Source organism: Felis catus, chromosome C2 (assembly GCF_018350175.1).
Source record: "Felis catus isolate Fca126 chromosome C2, F.catus_Fca126_mat1.0, whole genome shotgun sequence".
NCBI classification, from domain to species: domain Eukaryota; kingdom Metazoa; phylum Chordata; class Mammalia; order Carnivora; family Felidae; genus Felis; species Felis catus.
Window position 1 is genome coordinate 43,401,808 of NC_058376.1, and position 21,795 is coordinate 43,423,602.

A 21,795-nucleotide genomic window follows, 5' to 3' on the forward strand; every position below is an offset into this window, starting at 1 on the left:
TTCAAGACACTATCATTTTTTTTCTGAATAATATGATTAGAATTAATATTTCAAGGGGCGCCTGGGTGGCGCAGTCGGTTAAGCGTCCGACTTCAGCCAGGTCACGATCTCGCGGTCCGTGAGTTCGAGCCCCGCGTCAGGCTCTGGGCTGATGGCTCGGAGCCTGGAGCCTGTTTCCGATTCTGTGTCTCCCTCTCTCTCTGCCCCTCCCCCGTTCATGCTCTGTCTCTCTCTGTCCCAAAAATAAATAAACGTTGAAAAAAAAATTAAAAATTAAAAAAAAAAAGAATTAATATTTCAAAATAAAATCAGCCAAAATCATGGATCAATTGATGTACAACCACAAGAAAAACATTGATTATTTGTATATGAATTGCTTACAGTTAAGTGGACTAAAATCTAAGAAATTTAATATAAAATCAAATGGATAATATGGCTAAAATTTCATGATTATATCACCTTGTAGTCATAACAATTCATTTATGCTATTTTCACTAATTTGAATCTGTAATTAGGGCTTCTTAATAAAACATAGAGCAAAAAAAGTTACCAAGCTAAAATAACATAATTGCTTCCTTGTGATAAGCAGCCCATAAACATATGTACAGTATTTAGCAATAATCTTCATAGAGAGTGTTGCTTAAGTTGACTTTTGGTACCTGTCCATAACTGTAAAGTGTCACAACAAAATAATTTTCTACACGAGCGCGTGTATATTCAGGTTTCAATATAATTTTGGATAATGAGTGAATGTTTTCCCTTGAAACAGAGCAGCTGTGTACTTAGGTGATGTCAGCATATTTACAGAAAGATTGCATCATCTGTTCGATTCACTTTGTAAGCTATTTACACGAATGAGGTAAAAACAGCAGAATATTGTTTATGTTGCACTGTGGCTTTGAAAGTGACACCATAGTCTTTCTAAAACTTAATTTAGCAACACAAATGCAGATTTCTTCCTACTTTTCTGATAGTAATAGAAATTTCTTTTAAAATAAGGAAAAAAAATGTACCTAGCATGTTTGAAGCTTTATTTCCATAATCCATTTGCATTTTAGTAACAGGTAAATACAGTGAAGAGGGTTCAAGGTGCAGCCTATTTGATCAGTGTTCTCAGACATTTTAAAGACGAGTGTGACCTCAAAATCATTTCTCCCAAAACTGAGTTGAACTGGAATAATGGTGGGGTTGGAAATTGAGCAGGGATTCCTGAGCTCTGTCAGTGATTTATTATTAACTGAGAACCTTTGGGGATCTTCCATGAAAGAAAGCCTTCCTCTCTGAGTTCTTCTACTTAAATTGCAATATACTGAAATGTTTTATTTTTCCCATCTTTGTAACCAATGTGCTTCGGCTTCCAGCTTCCTGGTTTGACAGCATTGCCCCAAAGCACGGGGGGAGCCGCCAAAAATGCAATTGCTACTCGACATCTGATGTCAGACCTCCTGGCTCACGTATTGGAAGCAATAATGTTGCTCCTGTCTGTCCCAACCAGCTCTCCCTCTGATTTAGGTTCCTGGTAGTTGCAGAGTGATGATTAAGCACAAGTGGGATGGAGAGAGAAAGAAGTCATATTTATTACACAGCTAGCTTTCCAACTAGGCACTGTGCTAGCTCTTCATATATATTATTATTCAACTTCCTTTCTGCTTTAATGACTCTTTACATCTCTCTACCAATGAATTCAATTTCCTGATGAGACCTTCCAGAAAAATGTGCAGTCTTGATTCCTGGTTGGTCTTTTCCCTACAGTCCCTAATTGCTTTATTATACTGGCAAACAAAGGCCCTATGCTCAGTTTTGTTTTGTTGTTTTTATTCATCTTCCTGAAAGTCTAAATCTTCAGCCAAGGGTGAGAGACCATTTCCTGGATTGTATCTTGGCCCCACTTTCCTTCCAAAATAGAAGGTATCTCTCAACCAAGAGACCATAATATTTGTTTTTCTTTTCGTTCCTTTTCTCTCCTTTTCTCTCCTTTTCTCTCCTTTTCTCTCCTTTTCTCTCCTTTCCTTTCCTTTCCTTTCCTTTCCTTTCCTTTCCTTTCCTTTCCTTTCCTTTCCTTTCCTTTCCTTTCCTTTCCTTCCCTTCCCTTCCCTTCCCTTCCCTTCCCTTCCCTTCCCTTCCCTTCCCTTCCCTTTCCTTTTGTTTTTTTTCTTTTCTTTTCTTTTTTCTTTTCTCTTTTTTCTTTTCTTTCTTGTTTCTTCTTCTTCTTCTTCTTCTTCTTCTTCTTCTTCTTCTTCTTCTTCTTCTTCTTCTAGTTCTGGAGAAACAGAAATAGGTAGATAAAAGAACTCAGAGCATCACTTTTCTGTTTCTTTCAAAGGTACACATGAAAGAGGCTTGATTTCTTTATGTCTTTTAGATATATGATCACTTAATCTCTTTTTCATTTCAAAAAAAATAATTTAAAAAGATCTGACATTATTCCCCATCCCACATTATTGACAAGAGCATGGGTAGAGTTTTGTTCTAATTTGGTACACTCAGTGTCCTGTGATGTGACTTAATTCAGTCTGGACTTGCCTATCTCAGAAATTTGAAGTGAAACAGATAAGGGTAAGAGAAAATCATACTCAGAACAACCATACAGGGTAAGCATTATTATTCAAATTTTATTGATGAAAAAACTGAGACTCATACAATTTTAGTGTTTGTTTATTCAGCAAAAAGAGTGGCAAAAATGGAACCCAGTTCTCTTTAAATCTCAAGATAATGGACTTTGCATTATAATGTTTCCTAACAGAAGAGATACATAGAAGAAGCCTATCTGTGACTTATGTACACTAAATATTCAACACGTGAATGAGAGTTTGCAACCAAGAGACTTTATATTTTATGATAGATCACATATTATATAGGAGAAATATGACAAATGGTTGAGTTTGATTCATTTTTGAAATCAATGAATGATAAGAGTTATAACTGTCATACAATAAAATACAATCATTTTAAGATTACAGTTCAGTAAGTTTTAATAAACATAGGCACTTGGGCAAGTACTACCCGAATCAAAATCTGGAGTGTTTTTATAACTTAAAAAAATTATCTCATTCCTTGGTGCAGTCAATCCACTCTGACCTCTCACCTCATACAACCCTTATCCAATCTCCACCAGAGATACAGACTAGTTTGACCTGCTTTACATTTTAAAGAAATGGTTACACTGTACTTCCTTGTTTGCACCTAGTTGTGCCCGGTTTATTTTCCTCATATTTTTTGAGACTTAAAAAAAATAAGTGGATGGGTCTCACAGGGCTAAAATCAAGAAGTCAGCAGAACTGCATTCTTCGCCTTTGCCAGAACTGTTTTCTTCGCCTTTGCCAACTCCTATAGGTCACTCACTTTCTTCACTCTTTGCCAACTCCTATAGGTCACTCACTTTCTTCACTCATGGATTCCTTCCTCCATCTTCAAAGCCAACAAGATCAGGCAGAATGCTTTTCATGTTATCATCTTTCTGCTCCTCTCTTTCCTGCCTTTCTTTTCAACTGGTGAGGATCCATTCTGGGCCCAGACAGATAATCCAGTATAGTCCTCCATTGCAAGGTCAGCTGATAAGCAATCTTGATTCTTTCTGCAGCCTTAACTCAACTTTGCCATGTAAGGTAACATTTCCATAGGTTCTAGGGATTAGTATTTGGGCATATTTGAGGGGCCGTTCTTCTGCCTACCAAACTCACATAGCTGTATGGTGTATCTTGAAATAACAGCATGAGAATTCTTCCAACTTTGTTCTTTTTTTATTGTGTCTTTTCTTGGATTTGTTTGCTTTTTCTTTTCCAGAAATATTTTGAAATTATCTTCTTAATATCTTACAAACACACACACACACACACACACACACATCACACATCAAAACTGGAGGAATTTTGAGGTGCCTGGGTGGCTCAGTTGGTTAAGCCTCTGACTTCAGCTCAGGTCATGATCTCACGGTTCATGAGTTTGAGCCCCACGTAGGGCTCTGTGCTGACAGCTCAGAGCCTGGAGCCTGCTTCAGATTCTGGGTCTCCCTCTCTCTCTGCCCCTCCCCTGCTTGTGCTCTGGCTCTCTCTCTCTCTCTCTCAAAAATAAATAAACATTAAAAAAGAATTGGAGGGATTTTTATTTCAATTGCAAATTTCCATTTTCTTTGCTTTTTTCCCCCTGAATTCTTTTGAATTATGGTTTAGCATTTAATTTTACTCCTCCATTTGTTTGTTAGCTTTCTTGCCTGCCTTCTTGCTTGCATGACTGTCTTCCTTCTTTTTTCTTTCTTCCTTTCCTTCTTCCTTTCTTCTTTCTTTCTTTCTTTCTTTCTTTCTTTCTTTCTTTCTTTCTCTTTCTTTCTTTCTTTCTTTCTTTCTTTCTTTCTTTCTTTCCTTCGTTCCATCTTTCTTCCTTCCTTCCTCCTCCTGTCATTCCTTCCTTCTTTTCTTTTCTTTTCTTTTCTTTTCTTTTCTTTTCTTTTCTTTTCTTTTCTTTTCCTTTCCTTTCCTTTCCTTTCCTTTCCTTTCCTTTCCTTTCCTTTCCTTTCCTTTCCTTTCCTTTCCTTTTTTTTCTTTTCTTTTTTCCCTTCCCTTCCCTTCCTTTCCCTTCCCTTCCTTTTACTTTTGAGGTTTTATCCAAGGTTCACAATATGTATTTTTAACCTCTCACATGCACCTTCAAAAAACACTATGATACCATTGTATCACTTTACCTATAATCTAAAAACATCACCCTTAGATTGTTTGGGGTTTTTGGCTATTGATTTTTATATATTTTTTGTATATTACTCCTTATCAGATAAATGATTTGCAAATATTTTCTCTGATTCCCTAGTCTGCCTTTTCAGTTTGTTGATGGTTTGTTTTGCTGTGCAGAAGCTTTTGAGTTTGATGTAGTCCTACTTGTTTACTTTCGGTTGTGTTGCCTTTGCTTGTGGTGCTAAATTCAAAAAAATCATTTTGAGGTCCACCTGGGTGGTTCAGTCAGTTGAAGTACCAACTCTTGATTTCAGCTCAGGCTATGATCTGACAGTGGTGAGATAAACCCCCACACTCAGTGTGGAGCCTGCTTAAGATTCTCTCCCTCCCCCTCTGTCCCTTACCTGCTCTCTATCTCTCTCTTTCTCTCTCTCTCAAAAAAAATCATATACATATAAAAAAGAATCATAGCATAAACCATTGTCAAGGATCTTACTGTCTAGGTTTTATTCTAGGAGTTTTATGGCTTCAGGTCTTAATTTCTTTTAACTCTCTAATCCATTTTGAGCTGATTTTTGTAACTGGTGTTAGGGGTCCAGTTTCATTATTTTGCAGGTAGCTATCCATTTTTACCAACACAATTTATTAAAAAGACTATTTTTTTTCCCATAGCATATTCTTGGCTTCTTGGTTGTAATTAATTGACCATGTACAAAGGGGTTTATTTCTGGGTTCTTTATTCTGTTCTACTGATCAAATCAGTAAAATTAAAAAATAAAACATTTAAATAAAAAATGAAAACATCACAAAATATATTTCTGTTTCTCCCCTGTTGTCTGTGTTACTAAGGTCATATGGTTTATTTTACTTATGTTATAACTCTCACTGTAGAATGGTATGGTTTTGCTTTAAAGGATCAAGTATGTTTTGAATCAACTTGTATTTTTAAAGGAAAAAGAATCTTTAATATTTATTCACATTCTTATCAATGACAACATTGTTAATGTCTTTCTAATGATTTGAGTTTCTAACTGGAATCGTGTTCCTCTACATTATAGAATATCTTTTAATATTTCTCATATTGTGAACTTTCTCAAATTTTTTTAGAAAAATAAATTAAAAATAAAGGTAAAATTAAAATATTTTCTAATTTTTTTTTCTGAATGTAACATTCCATTCCACCTTGAGAGGTTTTTTTTGTTTTTGTTTTTGTTTGTTTTTAGCTCTATTAATAATTTATTCTTTTGTTTTCTGGCTTGCATTGTTTCCAATGCAAAATCAGCCATTGCTTTTATATTTATTTCCCTGTACATATGTATTTTTTTTGTTGGCTACTGTCAAGATTTTCTGTCGATCATTGGTTTCCAGAATTTTTATCAGGATTTCTTGAGGTTATTTTCCTGATTTTTATTCTACTCTGATTTTGCTCAGGTTCTGGGATCTGTGGAGTTACATTGCGCTTAAAATTACAAAATATTTCATTATTATTTTTTCAAATATTTTTCCCCTCACATTGCCATAGAAGCCAATTGCACATATATTAAGATACTTATTTTCCTTTAGGTCACTGAATTTCTATTTATTTTTAGCCTTTATATTAAGTATGTTTCATTTTGATAGTTTCTGTTGATCTGTCATTAAGCTTTGGTTCTTGATATTTTTTGTTTATAGGGTCTGATCTGTTATTTTGTCAGTAATGTTTTTCATATCAGATTTTTATAATATAGAATACCATTTGTTTCCTTCTTGTAATTTAATTCCTTTATTATGTTCATTTAAAAAGTTCTGTACATATTTATGGCAGCTGTTTTTAAAACCATGTTTGATTGAATTATATCCATTATTTCTGTTCTCTGTTATTTACTGATTTTGTTTTGGACCAAAGAAGACATTTCCCTGCCTATAAATTTTTCTTCAATGGTAAACAATGAGAATTTTGTTGTTGTGTATCTGGATTTGTTGTTTTTCTTTAAGAATGTTTAGTTTTGTTCTGGTCAGCAGCAAAAATGTTTGTGGCGCAACTTGATATTTTCAGGTGTTATTAACACATTTTATTATCTAGACTAAACTTCAGGGCCAGGTAGGTTAAAAGACATGACATGGGGCTTCACTGAAAGCTGGGTCCTCAGTGTGGACAATTTGATTTCTGATTCTGTCAAACTTGAACATCTCCCAAACCTACGCAAGTCTCGGGAGGTTGTCAGTGTTTAGCTCTTTGATATTTATTCTTTTTGGTCGAATTGGGTTTTACCCTATATGTACCTTATTACTCAGCCAAAATCCATGGAACACCTAAACAGATTTGTAGGTGTCTTTCTTCTGTATAACTCCTTACTCTCTATTATTCTGTCTTAAAAATTCCTGTTGCATTAGACTTTCTGAGTTTTAATCCCTCTCAACCTCAGCAAAGTCACTCTGCTTCATCTTCCCCACACAGGCCTTTGTTTCGGGGCAGAAAGCTGGTATTAGCAAAGGATTCCTTCAATTAGTTTCCTGAATTAAATTAAAACAATACCTAACAATATTCCTAATTTAAGAAAAACAATAGCAGCAGTAATATTAATGTAAAAATAAGTTCATAACTTTACTTTATCTGCTTAGGTAACTCAGTGGAGCTGAATAAAATTGCCCACTTGTTCACATTCACTTTGATACCTTGGGTATCCGCAGACCTAATCTATTAGCATACGAAGGGGCAGATCTGCTCCTTCCAAACTGTTCAGCTATTCAGCTCCCTCCAAATGAGCACATGTAAGTGCTGAATAGAAAATACAAAACCAAAACCTTTTTCAAAATGAGAATTTGAAAATGAAAACTCCCAAAAATGAACTTTTCTGAAAGAGGTAATACCTTTCAGAAGTTAGTTATTACATTTTTTTTAATTTTTTTTTTAATATTTTTTTTCAACGTTTTTATTTTATTTTTGGGACAGAGAGAGACAGAGCATGAACGGGGGAGGGGCAGAGAGAGAGGGAGACACAGAATCGAAAACAGGCTCCAGGCTCTGAGCCATCAGCCCAGAGCCTGATGCGGGGCTCGAACTCACGGACCGCGAGATGGTGACCTGGCTGAAGTCGGACGCTTAACCGACTGCGCCACCCAGGCGCCCCAGTTATTACATTTTATGAACATAAGTTTCTACAGGATATTCATCGAAGCATCTACACATTTGTGCCTAACAGTTGGAAGCATCTGCCTTCATGCATGGTTTGATAAACCCATGCGAGTTTTTGAAGAATTTTACAAAAGAGTTTTCTGGCAATCATTTGAAAAAATTAACAAATATTGATTTGATTTTCTTCCCTTTCTCTCTCTTTCTTTGTTTCTTTCTTTGTTTCTTTTCTTTTCTTTCTCTCTCTCTCTTTTTTTTTTTTTTTGAGAATTAAGAAAGGAATATTGACCAAACACACATAATACACTAGGCAGTGTTCTGGTGGCCTCATATACTTTCATTTAGTCCTCACAACAATACTGTAACACTGTGAGTTATACATTTTTGTCCCATTTTCCACACGATTAAACTTAAGAAGGGAGTTTATTTACCAAGATACAACAACTATCAAGTTGCGGTGCTGGAGTTTCAACCTAATTATTATAGTCTGGAACCCATTGTCTTTTCCTAAATATGATGCTTTGTTATTGTTACCTATTGCTCTGTTGTAACTGCATAGCACATGTTGTAATCATACATCCATCATCTGTACAAGCAGAGACCTGTGGCAGCAGGTGTTAGTTGTTCTCCTTTCTTCTTTTTTTTTTTTATTTTTTAAAGTTTGTTTACTTATTTTTGAGAGAGAGAAAGAGAGAGAGAGAGAGAGTGTGGGGACTGGGGGGGCAGAGAGAGGGGAGAGGGAGAACCTCAAACAGGCTTGGAGCTGTGAGCACAGAAGTAAACCCAGGGCTCCATGAGATCATGACCTGAGCTGAAATCAAGAGTCAGAGTCTTAACCAACTGAGCCACCCAGATGCCCCTCTTCCTCTCTTCTAAATTCCCACTCACACATGTGTGTTAGTGGAAGATACAGAATTCTCTGGAGGTGAAATAAAGCAAGAAAGAGAGGTTATAGAGCCCAGGATGACAGCAAAATCATAACGAAAAGACGAAAAAGCAAACAAAACAAAACAAAAACCCAAATTGTGATCTTTCTGTTCTCTAAAAATTCTGTTTTGCAAACTGTTTTCTCACAAGGTCTTTAGCTTTTTCTCTCCCTTATTTTCTCTCCTCTCAAGTCCTTACCTCCCATTTCTTGTTGCCTTTTCCCCTCCATCCCTACACCCTGTTCCTGTGTTCAGCCTCACTAAGCATTTTCCACTTCCTGTTCCCTTCACTAGCCACATTTATTCCTCTTTATTGTAGGCACGTGTCGTAAGTAGTTTATCAAGAACAATATCCCCATTAAGTCAAGTAAAAAAGGTCACAGAAACTGTCAAGAGAATACATACTGCTGTAGGTAATTCTATATACATATTTTTTCATTTCAAATTTCACTGTCAATATAAATTAACATAAGCAAGAACAAAGAAATACAAACGCTAATGCTTCCATGGTATTGTCACCAAATGATTCTTTTTAAAACATACCTGAAAATTTGCACTTCGTATATGTTTTTCTTTTCTTACTTCTCTCTGCTATTTAGATAGGTGCTAATATGGTAAAAATAGTTGATAACAATGAAACATTTATTCTAGAGAAAATAAGGCCCAGACAACCAGTTTTTAATGCTTGTATGATGTCATAGATTATCAGTTATATTACTGATTTTTAATGACTATTATAAATATATGTACAATGAATCATTTGCTACAATATAATTGAATGTTAAAAGAGACATACTTTGGCATTATTGCTATACATAATAAAACATTGGTTAAAAATTATTTGTTAATTTCCTGAAGGATTTTCGTAGGCTCGTGTTTTACATTTATACTTATGACAATGAAAAAATTGAAGGAATGATATCAAAGTGCCAGTTGAAGTTTTGATAATATTCACAGTGTCTTATTTTGTGCTTAATGTGATGATAAAATGGAGCAATGTTTTATTTCACAACTGCGAGTGTTTCCCAACCGTGTTGTAACATTTCATTTCACAAGTGTGCATGTGCATGTGTGTGTATAAATAGGTTTATGGGAGTATATATATATATATATATATATATATATATATATTTTGTTTTTAGAAGTACATACATTTTATTAAGAAAATTAAATAGCAAATTTCCCTAGCAATTGACCCCAAGGGTTTGAAATTTGCATTTATTGTTTAAGAAAAAAAATGTTATATTCCTTGGGATATATCAGGTGATTCATGGAGCATTTCAGAATTCTCTGAATCATAATAGTCCTTTAAGCGAATGAAAGTATGGAACATCTAAATAGTTATACCTGCATCATTTCTTTTAGGGCCTTGGAAAGTCTAAAACTAACTTTAAGGAGAGTATCACAGTGATTAAAGAAGCAAGTGTTGGAATCTGGACAAGTACTTGGGATATCCCTATGCTTGTGACCGTAGCATAGCACAGTTATGAGAGAAGACTCTATAAACTATTTTATTAAGAAGTTACTTAAAAAAATTAAGTGGCTAGCCTTATAAATCATTTAATTTGCTCACTACATTCCAGAATTTCTGGGGCAGTAAGCTCGTTACTCAAGGGCCAACTGCAAATTGTTTTATGAGAATATTGCACTTGTGATGATTGGTCATGTTTCATCTAGAAGTTGTTTTTAAAATTAAACACAAACATAATTCAGCTATATTGTCCTAAAAATCCATACACAAAAATTGGGCACTTTAGATTGTATGGCTTTATATACCTTTTGATCTTAGGAGAAATAATAATATAAAAATTCTCTTACTTAAGACTAAAAATGCCATTAAGCACGATTAATAATTGAGGTAGACGTATTAAGTGCTAACCTACAGGAGACCTATGAGACCTTCAATACACAGATAGCTAATGCCAGTCTGTTTTAATAACTTTTTAATTGTGTGTTAATTATTTATTCATTAAATTGTTTATTCTAGTACTTTATCTAGAGTCTCTAGTGGCACTGGATGAAGGAATTCAAGCCCCCAGTTGCTTGTAAACAACCATGCAGACGTTTTTATTACATTTAAATTAGTTGTGATGGGAAAACACACGAGAATAGGCACTGAACCCTTTCAGATTTCATAAGCTTACACTTACCTCCTGAATTAGAAATCTCAACATTTAAATATTAGCTCTAAAATTAATTTAATTATGCTGACTTTTAGACTCAAAACTAGAATATGAATTTATGGTAAATGCATATAGTGGGAAGAGTGGGGCAGAATGTTTAATATAATTTCTTGCTATAAACTGGACCCATAATTACGCAAATGGTAAATACTTTTTTTTTTTTTTCACAAAAACTTATTTGGGGCCAAGGATATGGAATAACATAACACAGTCTCTGTCCTTGATGAGACTATGACCTGGTGGAAGATACAGTTGTGAAAATAAACTATTAAAATATGAGATATAAGTATAAAATTACTATAGAGCTACAAAAGAAGAGGCAGAGATTAGGGGATTCATATTTAAGCTGGTTTTTGAAGAATGACTAAGATTTAACCAGGCTAAGCATGCTATTCCCAGGGAATTGCTCAAAGGCCTTAAAAAATGTGTCAGGCACAGCAAGATTAAAAGGAATAGAACATAGGGACATCCAGACATGGAAGAAGGTGTAACTCAAAGCATGTGTAAGGTTGACTAGTAAATAGTATTGTATGTCAGGATTTAAATTTTATATTTTATTTAGTACATAGAAATCTGAGGATCAACATGTTTTTGCAGAGAGTTGATACGTTTTTAATTTTCCTTTGAGACAAATAACTCTGGCATCAGACTAAAATATGTATGAGAGTATTGATTTCCTATGGGTAGTGGGGAACAGAGTAAGAGTCATTAAAGACTATAGATGAGAAATAGTAAAAGATCTGAACTAAGGAACTGGGAGCGGGATTGAACAGGGGTAGGACAATTGCAAGAAATTCTGAGATAGAATAAATGTTAACTGATTGAATATGAGTGGAAAGAATAAATTGTTCAATATGATTCCTAACTTTTAGTTGTTTTTTTAAAATTATTTATTTGAGAGAGAAGAGACAGAGCACATGAGGGAGGGGCATAGACAGAGGGACAGAGAGAGAGAATCCCAAGCAGGCTCCTAGCTTCCAGCTCACAGAGCCTGACGTGGGGCTCAAACTCATGAAGCTATGAGATCATGATCTAAGCTGAAATCAAGAGTCGGATGCTTAACCGACTAAGCCACCCATCTAAACTTTTTGGATTGCTGTTATGATGAGGCTATGAACTAACTTAAGTGGAAAAAACACTTTTTAACAAAAGTGGGGAAAATCTAATCATGCTAGTGGTTATTAATTTGTTTCCTTACATATCCAAGACCTCAAATGTTTCTTATCTTTTCTAATGGATTACCTTACATTGGGTAGGGGGTAGGGAAGCACTACAATTGTAACAAATAAATCTAGTTTTGTTAGTGGGACAAGTCTAAAGAAAGGGGGATGACAGTGTTACAAATTCTGATATTTAGTTTCCTAACAAACTGGAGCACGTTACTTGACCTCAAAGCTGTGGAGGAGTTAAAATTTCATCATATTTGTGTACACATAAAAGGTAGAAAGTTGATTCCTAAGGAGTTATTCAGTCATAAAGAACAATCAAGAACCATTCAATGTAAGACTATACATAAAGAGTCCAGAGACCAGGTGAGCAAAGGAGGCCAGAAGGAATGGTATAGATGTCTATGTATCTCTAAGGTCGATTCCAATTATGTGGTAAAATCTGTCTGACCTTTATACCGTTTGTGGCTATACATGGTGCCCAGCAGAAGTAATGAACTTTCCAGTTTCTTTATGTCTGTCAATATCCACTCCTCTAATAACCAAGTATCTAGAAAATGTGAAAGATAATCTTTATGAAAACATGGAATTTTTAAATCATCAGAGAATGGTATACAACTATCTCTAATATCTCAAACTCAAGAAAAAAATCCTGAACTACATCAATTAAGTGAGATCAGTCTACAGAGGTGGTGAATTGTTGAATAAAGTGACTTTTAAGAACATATGAAGTAGAATAATTCATTTAAATAATTGCTGCTAAAACCTCCTTGAATTTTAAAATAGTTCTCATTAAAATGTACTCAGTTTTTATTGTCAAATATTTATGTATTGTCAAGTATCTTATATTATACGAGAGAATAAAAATTATAAAGAGACGTGTCAGTAAAGTGCTACTAGATATTGTCAAACAGATTAAGATGCTAAACTCAAACTTTTTTGGCTCCAGGGCACACATTTTAAACTGACAAATGACTTGTTATTTTTTAGATTGTAAATGTTTTTTTAAATCTTTGTCCTGTCTCTTTTGCCTGCTGTGCCATAAATTAAGACACACACACACATACACATTCATGTAGGTACATAAACAAAGATCGCATGGAAAGTTCTGAAAACCTGTAAAGTATTAAGGAGTCAACTACCATCCATTTAATTTTATATTTGCAATTTCTTTGGAAGATGCTTTGGAAGCTTTTGTTTTTTCTCAAAATATGAACCCTGAAAGATCACCAGATCTGTAAACTGACATTTCATGTAAATTTTTTGATATAGAAGAATTAATATGTCAGTGCAAACAAAAGATATTTGGAGAAAGTACCTATTTTGGTATTATGAAAAGTGTAATGTAGTTAACTACAAAAGTTGTGTGTGTGTGTGTATCTGTGTGTGTGTTCAAGAGCATTTGTAGTGGAGTCTTTTGTATATTGGTGATTATTTCTTTTAAGCTGAAGAAGAAAAATAAAAACAAAATTCAACTTGATGGCTAAGAAATATTCATGCTGAAAAACTTGGGGGAAAAAGTAGTTTCTCAATAAATATTTGATTATGAATTAGATTGCATTCCTTGCAAAAAGGAAAATTGATCTTATGGAACAGTACCACCATGACAAAATTTCATCATAAGTTTCTAAAAGACTGTCTTAATACCAACTTGGAATTAGGAAACTCATTCTGTAGCTTAAGACTTGTTTTAGGTTTCTATTTGGCCAATGTGGAAGGAAAGCAACATCTAGAAGTAAAATATACATATTAACTTTGTTTTGTTTTGTTTTTTTACATATTAACTTTTGATCACAGAGAATACAATGGGATTTTTGGAATAACTTCTAAGATTTTTTGTTAGCACTTTCATAATTTTATTTCTTGTCATATCATTTTCAACAAATTTTAACCTAGATAGTTTTCTAAATGTCCATATACACATAAAGTACCTCAGATAAGTGGTTAGAGATACACTCCTGTAAGTTATTTAAATATTTAAGTGTTTTTGATTATATATCATTTTTATTTATCTTTTTAAATAATGAAAACATTTTATCTTTGTGGTTGCATCATCATCAATAGTTACTCTTATTACTACAATTACCAAAACTAATATTAGCTATTATGTATTGTGTGATTGGTTTAAGTACTAAATATTTTATGTGCATTGTCTCATTGATATTCATGCTAGGTATATGAATCGGTTATAGGACACACTACAATTAAATTTCCATTTTCAAATAAGATACTATGACTCAAGAAGTTTCTTAATGGGTCTCAGACTACTGGGCAAGTATATTGGCAGAACTTGGATTCAAATCTGGATCTGTGTGGTGCATGCCTTCCCCAACTATGGAAACAGATTATTCTAAAGGCAGAGCTGTTAAGCATTAACACAATTATTCTTGTTATATCTTATCAGTAAAAGTAGTAAATGGATTTCTAAGACACATTTTTTATTGCTATTAAAGAATGTCCATCCGTAAACTTCCCGAATGACAGGAATTCGTGGGGATTCTCATTAGATTGATTATCTGTGGTCTAGAATGCATACAGGATCCTGATATCGATTTAGATTGCAGCATACAGTTATTTCCGTGTTTCATTTCATTCTTCATTATGGTTATTACTATCACTTTAAGAGGTCATAATCTGATGAGTTAAAATTGCTTCCAGAAGCATTTTGACATGTGAGAAAATGATCATAACTTAATGTGTCCCATGGAAATACAAATAAATTCTGCTTTTAAAAATTTGGCTCTTTACACTGGATGGTGTTTGCAAGTGATGAATCTCTAAATTCTACACCTGAAACTGATATTCCATTGTATGTTAACTTATTGGAATTTACCAAACAGAAAATTTGGCTGTTTGGGAAAACAAATATGCATATACAAACACACATAAAAACTAAGGTAACCTGGAACCCTATAGGTATGAACACTTGTTATATGCTTTCCTAAATTTAATAAAACAAAATCTTTGTTGAAAACAATTGATAGGTATATTTGCAAATATGACATGATTTAAATCCTGTTTTATTTGGCAGGATCATAATACAATGACAGTAAGTACATGATCACATCTTAAGTATTCATAGAAACTTTTCAATGAAGCAAAACTCAAATGACTAGACTACTAGAAAACTTCCTGTATTTTAAACAAAATAGGCTCGGTTGAGATGAAGGGGCTGAAAACAGTAGGACTGATTGATCATTTACACTGCATGTCCATTGTGACTTGGCTGAGGCCTTTGCCCTCATTCCATCTGGATCAAAAATTTAGGGGATGTGGCTTCCACCATCTGGAATACCAGTCCCCATGGTAATAAAGAGGGAGTTGAAGAATTGTATACTTGCACTTGAAAGTTACATGTGAATTCTGTTTTTATTCTATTGGCCACAGCAAGTCACCTGGTCTTGACTAACTCCAAGGTGTGGATAAGCAATCCTCTTACATCAGAGGAAGTGATATTATTTGTGAACAATTCTAAACAATGTTACATTCTATTTTCACCAAAACCAAAAGAAAACATTAATGACAAGAAAGATTTCATGTGAAATTGGCTAAAATGTATGTTAATACACAAATTTATATTTGAGCACAGTAATACTTAACCTAATCACCATACCACTTCTATCTTAATCAGCTTCATGGTGACTGACAACACTTCAGATCCAAGAAAAATCTCTACGTCACTTTCCTTATATCTTTGAAAGGGAAGTTGACTGTATCTAAAAGTCTTGGGATATTGTGGGTAGTGCTTCCAATGAAACAGAAAATGCTTCAAGCTGCAGGGAGGATTTGGACAGGGAATCTTTCTTTTATTCCCCGAAAATAAGTTTGAGGTATTACATTATATTTTATTTTTTCAGCCTTATTGAGGTATGATTGACAAATAAAAAATGTGTATACTTAGTAGAATCTTTTAAGTTAGAGAATTACAAATACATTAATTTGTCAAAGTTTTCCTCTCAGATAGCTATATAGCTGGCACAATTTCTCAGTCATGTGAGGTACCCATTTTCTCGCTTTCTTTATGTTTTGAGTGGTTCTGGAATATGCATTAATGTAGTACACCAAAACTGTACCTAACAACTATAGGATGTACGGCAGTGTTACCTCACGTTACTCTTAAATTTGTCTATATAAAGCTTGAGTGTTACTTTCCTGAAAAGTAGTAACTCTTTATATTGCCAACAGTTACCCTTTTATTTGTATAAAATCATTCAAAAAGATTTCATTAAATTTTCATAAGCTTAAGATGTCATTTTGATTTACATAATTTTCATTTTAGAATTGTGATCTAGCTCAACTAAAATTCTGTTTTATACTTGCAAATATGTAAGCAGGAAAATAATTTTTTAAATATACACGTAAAAATGAATTTGGGGTTGATACAGTTGAATATTTACCATTAAAATTTTATATAAATTTATTCAAACACAATTTATTTTCAAATATTTATATTATTATTAAATTAACCCGAGTGTGAAAAACCTAAGTACATAATTAGTAATTTTGATTAATTAATTTTGATATATATTTTCAGTCAACAGTATTTGTTGAACTCCCAATATAGTCTAGGAATTGTTCTGAGTATTGATATGAATATAACCAGCCTTTTCTTTTCAGGTCAACCTTTTTTTACTGTAAATTTTACTGTGGTTCTTAATTCACTCTTTTGCTAACAAAGTATTGCTTTAGTCATTGTGACACATAAAACAGATGTGGAAAAATCAATGGGGTCCTAAAAGCAAACAGTGCCTCTCAATTTAGCTACCATAGCTACCTGAAACCATCCCTATAGCACAAGATGAAAAGATCACAAAGGAAGTCAGTCTTAAATATACTTTGGTTTCCCTTAGAACACAAAGAAAAGAAACAGAAGGCTTGAAAACCCATGATTACTTTTCATGTCACCGCTTCCCAATTTAGATGTATTGTTTTCTGATAGTCTAAAATGAAATAATCATAGTTATTTCAAATTGTATTTAAAAAAAATATTCCCCAATATATTGTATGTCTTTGGAAAGGAGAACCAGTATTGTGAAAACATTACTGGTACACTCTATTTAATGCTTTACCTGCTAACCATGTAGCAGATTAACATTTTCAGAATTTTAATATTTAAATTCTATATTTGGACATCATTACAGTGAATCTAACAACACGTCTCATTTGTACTAGTAGAACTTTAATAAATTGGTCCATTAAGGAGATGTTACCTTTACTACAGTAAACAAGCAGTATTAACTACCAAGGACCAATAACAATTCTGAGTGTTTTGAAGAGATTTTAAAAGTGACCTTACTTCTTAACAGAAACCAGAGCTCCTCTAGGTTTCTGAGCCAATGTTTGGGTTCCAGATTCTCTCATTTTTATTTCATTGGTCTAATTCTGAAATCTGTATATTTAATAAACATCACAATCAGTTCTGTTTCAGGTGTTCTTTGGATGAAACAGAACACACAGTCTTAATCATTATTTCCTTCCTATACAAAGATTTTATATAGGAAATCATTGGTCTACACATAGAGGAGAAGATGGATTTGATTAAAATATATTTTACAAATTAGTTGTTTTCTTTTTTTAAAAAAAAATTAATGTTTATTTTACTTTTGAGAGAGAGACAGAGAGCACAAGCAGGGAAAGGCAGAGAGAGAGACACAGAATCTGAAGCAAGCTCCAAGTTCCGAGCTGTCAGCACAGAGCCCTTGACACGGGGCTCAAACCCATGAACTGTGACATCATGACCTGAGTTGAAGTCAGATGCTTAACCTATTGAGCCATCCAGGTGCCCCTACAAATGGTTGTGTTCTGAGGGAGATATAGTGGTAAGTTTTGTGGAAAATCCCAACTTCTTCATCTTTTTCAACATCTACCTAAATTTGTAGAGAACACTTCTAATCTCATCAAAAAAACTATTTGTTCACAGATTACAAACCATTTATCTTATACTGAGCCTCACCCGGTTTAGCTCTACAGAAAGCATTTGTGTTATGCTTTTAAAGCTTGATCACCTGAGAAAATAATGTAGTCTTGACATAAATGTTGATGTATATCACATATTATGCATATTCAAAGCAAGTAGGTACAGAAAGGGAAAATATGGGATGATTTGTGGTCAAAGAAAGTATCATCCAAATGTTTACCTTACAGAAAGAAAGAAAAAGAAAGAAAGAGAGAGAGAGAGAGAGAGAGAGAGAGAGAAAGAAAGAAAGAAAGAAAGAAAGAAAGAAAGAAAGAAAGAGAAAGAAAGAGTGAGCAAAGCCCTTAAGCCTATTAGGAACAAAGTTTCAGTTTTGTTCACATTATAAAATCTCGTAGCATAAAGTAGTCATAGCTGGTAATTTATTCTCATTTGCATTCACTTGTGTCAACGTGGAAGTTCAAATTCTAAGCATTTACTACAAATTTGTTTTAAAAATCCTGCTCATGAAACCCTGTAACATTACAGCTTCACTTCCATTTATAATGACATTGCTCCCAGCTGAATCTGTAGACATACTAAGTGATCACATATCTATAATCCCAGACTTGTCAAAAAACTAAATTACACTATTATGAGGTACTCGTACACAAGAGGTCATATTTATAAGTACACTTAAAAATGTTGTTTTGAAAACCAATACATAAAAGCTTAAACAGATAGAAACAATACATATAAATTAATTATGATTATTTAACTTAGCAAATATTCAGAATGGGATTGTGTAAAAGCATACACTATCTTAAAGCAATGGTTCTCAAATGTAGATTGTGTCCAAATCACCTGAACGGCTTGTTGAAACACAGATCCTGGGTCCCACCTGCACTCTCTAATTTCTTATGTCTTGGGTGGGCCTTAAGTACTTGCATTTCTAGAAAGTTCCCAGATAAAGCTGATGCTGCTTTTATTAACTCCTTTGAGAGCCATTGCTTCAAATTGTGATTCCATCTTCAAAACTTTATTTTTATACACAACTTTACCTAGAATATTAACAATGGGAATTTGTGGACAATCTAGCACAGCATTCTAGAGGTACCCTGTAGTGATTACCTTTTAGAGATTAGGGAACTGAGGCACAAGAGTATCAAGTGACTGAGTGCATAACTCCTGGCACTTTACACTGAAAATGAATTGAAGATGTGCGGGAAGATTCATGACTTCACGTGTTTGTAACGGTGGCAAGATTTAGTAGAAGATATGAGATTCTGTGAGAAAAAAAATAATTCAGCGTACCAGAGTGACCACAGATGATTAGCAAATTCACACAAAAAATATCACTGGAAACCAACTTCAGTTCTAGCTTCTACATGTTAAGGAGATTGGAAGCAGTCATCTCCATCTTTACTAAATAAAAGCTGAACAAACTCAGGCTTTGACAATCTTTCTCCACCCATTAGAGAACTGAAGTCGATGCAAACCACTGCCTAGGACTCTGGAGAGACAGACACAGAAAAAAAAAAAAATCAGAGCTGAGATCAGCTGCTGTGGACCAACAGCCACTGAAGTCACATACTGACAGGAATACTTCAGTGATGAGGATTGTGGACTAACAAGAAAGTGAGAAATTTCTAGAGACCCCAGTCTGTCTTAGGGAGCCCTCACACTCTCATGAGTTTACTTACAGGAACCCCACCAGGTTTTCAAGGTAAAGAACCAAGAAAAATCAGAGGCACAAAGATGGAAACAATAACCTTTGTGAAATACAGTCAGAATGTTTTCCTTAACAAAGGCCTACTCTTTATTGTAAAAGATTTCATAAGAGCCTTCTCTCACATAGACTGAGAACAATTATTCTGCCTATCATACTAACAATACCAGTTGCTGGAGAAAATTAGCTCAGTATTGGCGGGAGTGCAAAATGGCCCAGCCACTTTGGAATACAGTATGTAATTTTTTACAAAAGTAAAGAAAGTCTTATCATAAGTCTTGTAATTATATTCCCAGGTATTCACTTAAATAATTTGAAAACTTATATCCACACAACACCTGTACAAGAATGTGTACGGAATCTTTACTCTTAAACAACATAATTAAAAGCAACAAGAATATTCATCAACAGGAGAATGAAGAAATATAGTGTGATATATCTATTCTACAGCATATTATTCAATGATGAAAAATATGAACTACCAAGCCATGAAGACACAGATGTACCTAAATACATATTTCAAAATTTAAAAGCCAGTCTTAAAAGTCTATGTACTGTATGATTCCCATCATATCACATTCTGAAAAGGCAAAACTATCGAGACACTACAAAATTATGGTCTCTGGAGGCTCTGGAGAAGGGAAGGAGGGTGACGACGTGAAGCACAGGGGATTTCTAGGTGATGGAACTTTATTATACGATATTGGATGGTGGGTACATGATATGCATATATCAAAACCCATAGGACTTTACAATATATGCCCTACTATGTGTAAATTTGTTAAAAATCATTTAAGAGATGGGAGATCACCGGATGGAGTGCAGAATGTGACAAAACAAGCCAACTGTATCACAAATGCATGAAACACTTTCACTAAAGGGGATGGACGGAAAGATGCAGCTTTAGAGAAACTTTGGAAATGAGTGCACACGGTGAGATTAAAGGCAAAGGATGGCAGATAAGCTTTGTACTATGGTTGAAAACACGGTTTATTGAATCCGCAGGTTAATTCTGATGCTGCTGTGTGTACATACTGGAAATGAGCAACTGAGTAATGGATGGTAGATTGTGAGCCAGGTTTCTGACAGTTTGCAGATAAGGAAGGGGAGGAGGCTAGAACGATTCATAGGTAATGAATTATAGGTGGAGACAGTATAAACTTACAGCTTAATAGGTACATATATACATATTTGAATATAAATTATAGTTCCGTGTATATACATATAGAGTAGTGTATATTTTCTTGCTACGTAAGCTAAAAGAGCTTGGAAATATCAACACTCCAGTCGCAGTGTGGACACAAATGCACATATCTTGGTTTTGAGTACTATTATCTAAAAAACAAAACAAAACAAGGAGTCAGAGCTTCTTGGAGAAACGTCTGATTTTAGGAATATAGAATGGACATATGGAGCATAAATTATACAAAATGGACTTGGAGCATCTTGCGTTGCCAGAAATAACAGAAATGTTCAAAAATAATAATAATAAAATACCTACATGCATGGGATTATATCCAGGAGCCAATTGGAACTCCCAATTGCCAAAACTGGAACAATTTAAACAATAAAGTACTCTTGGGTTATAACCCAAAGTGTAAGAATTTCATATGATATAAATAAATCCTTTTTGTCAACAAATAACTGGAAAACATGATCCTCTCTTATAGGATAATTCCATGTAATTTATGTGAATACTTCACCCTCTTTAAGTGTGAGCTGTGTGTGGTGACTCTTTTTTCAAAGAGTACAATATGGAGACATGGGAGGAAAAGGTGACTTTGCAGTAGAGTGGAGAAACCTGGCAAACACTATCCCAACCAAGTAATCAAGGTCAACATCAACAATGATAACTCATACTGATAGTATGTAATGTACCCTTGATACGATGTGAAAAAATGACACGTTAACAGCTATAGTCTTCTCCCCAGTAAATCATAACCTCAGTTTGATTATGAGAAAAACATCAAAGAAATTTCAATAGAAGGAATCCTGCAAAGTCCTATAAAATCACATGCAGAAATAAATTCTGAGAAACTCACAGGCATGAAAAACCCACGGAAACATAACAAGTAAATGTAATGTTGTAGTCCGGAACAGAAAAAAGACTAGATAAAAACTA

General features: G+C 34.1%; 1 long non-coding RNA gene across 3 annotated transcripts in view; it reads left to right on the forward strand.

Moving 5' to 3' along the window:
* LOC102899323 overlaps positions 1 to 21,795 on the forward strand; it is a 98,800-nt gene that overhangs the window by 60,031 nt on the left and 16,974 nt on the right. For 2 of the 3 annotated variants that reach the window (XR_441112.4, XR_006584978.1), the window contains exon 1: positions 17,784 to 17,870. The exons of the other annotated variant lie outside the window; for it this stretch is intronic. This is a non-coding gene — a long non-coding RNA (uncharacterized LOC102899323). Of the gene's footprint in view, positions 1 to 17,783; positions 17,871 to 21,795 lie in introns of those variants that run through there. 3 annotated transcript variants of the gene reach the window in all.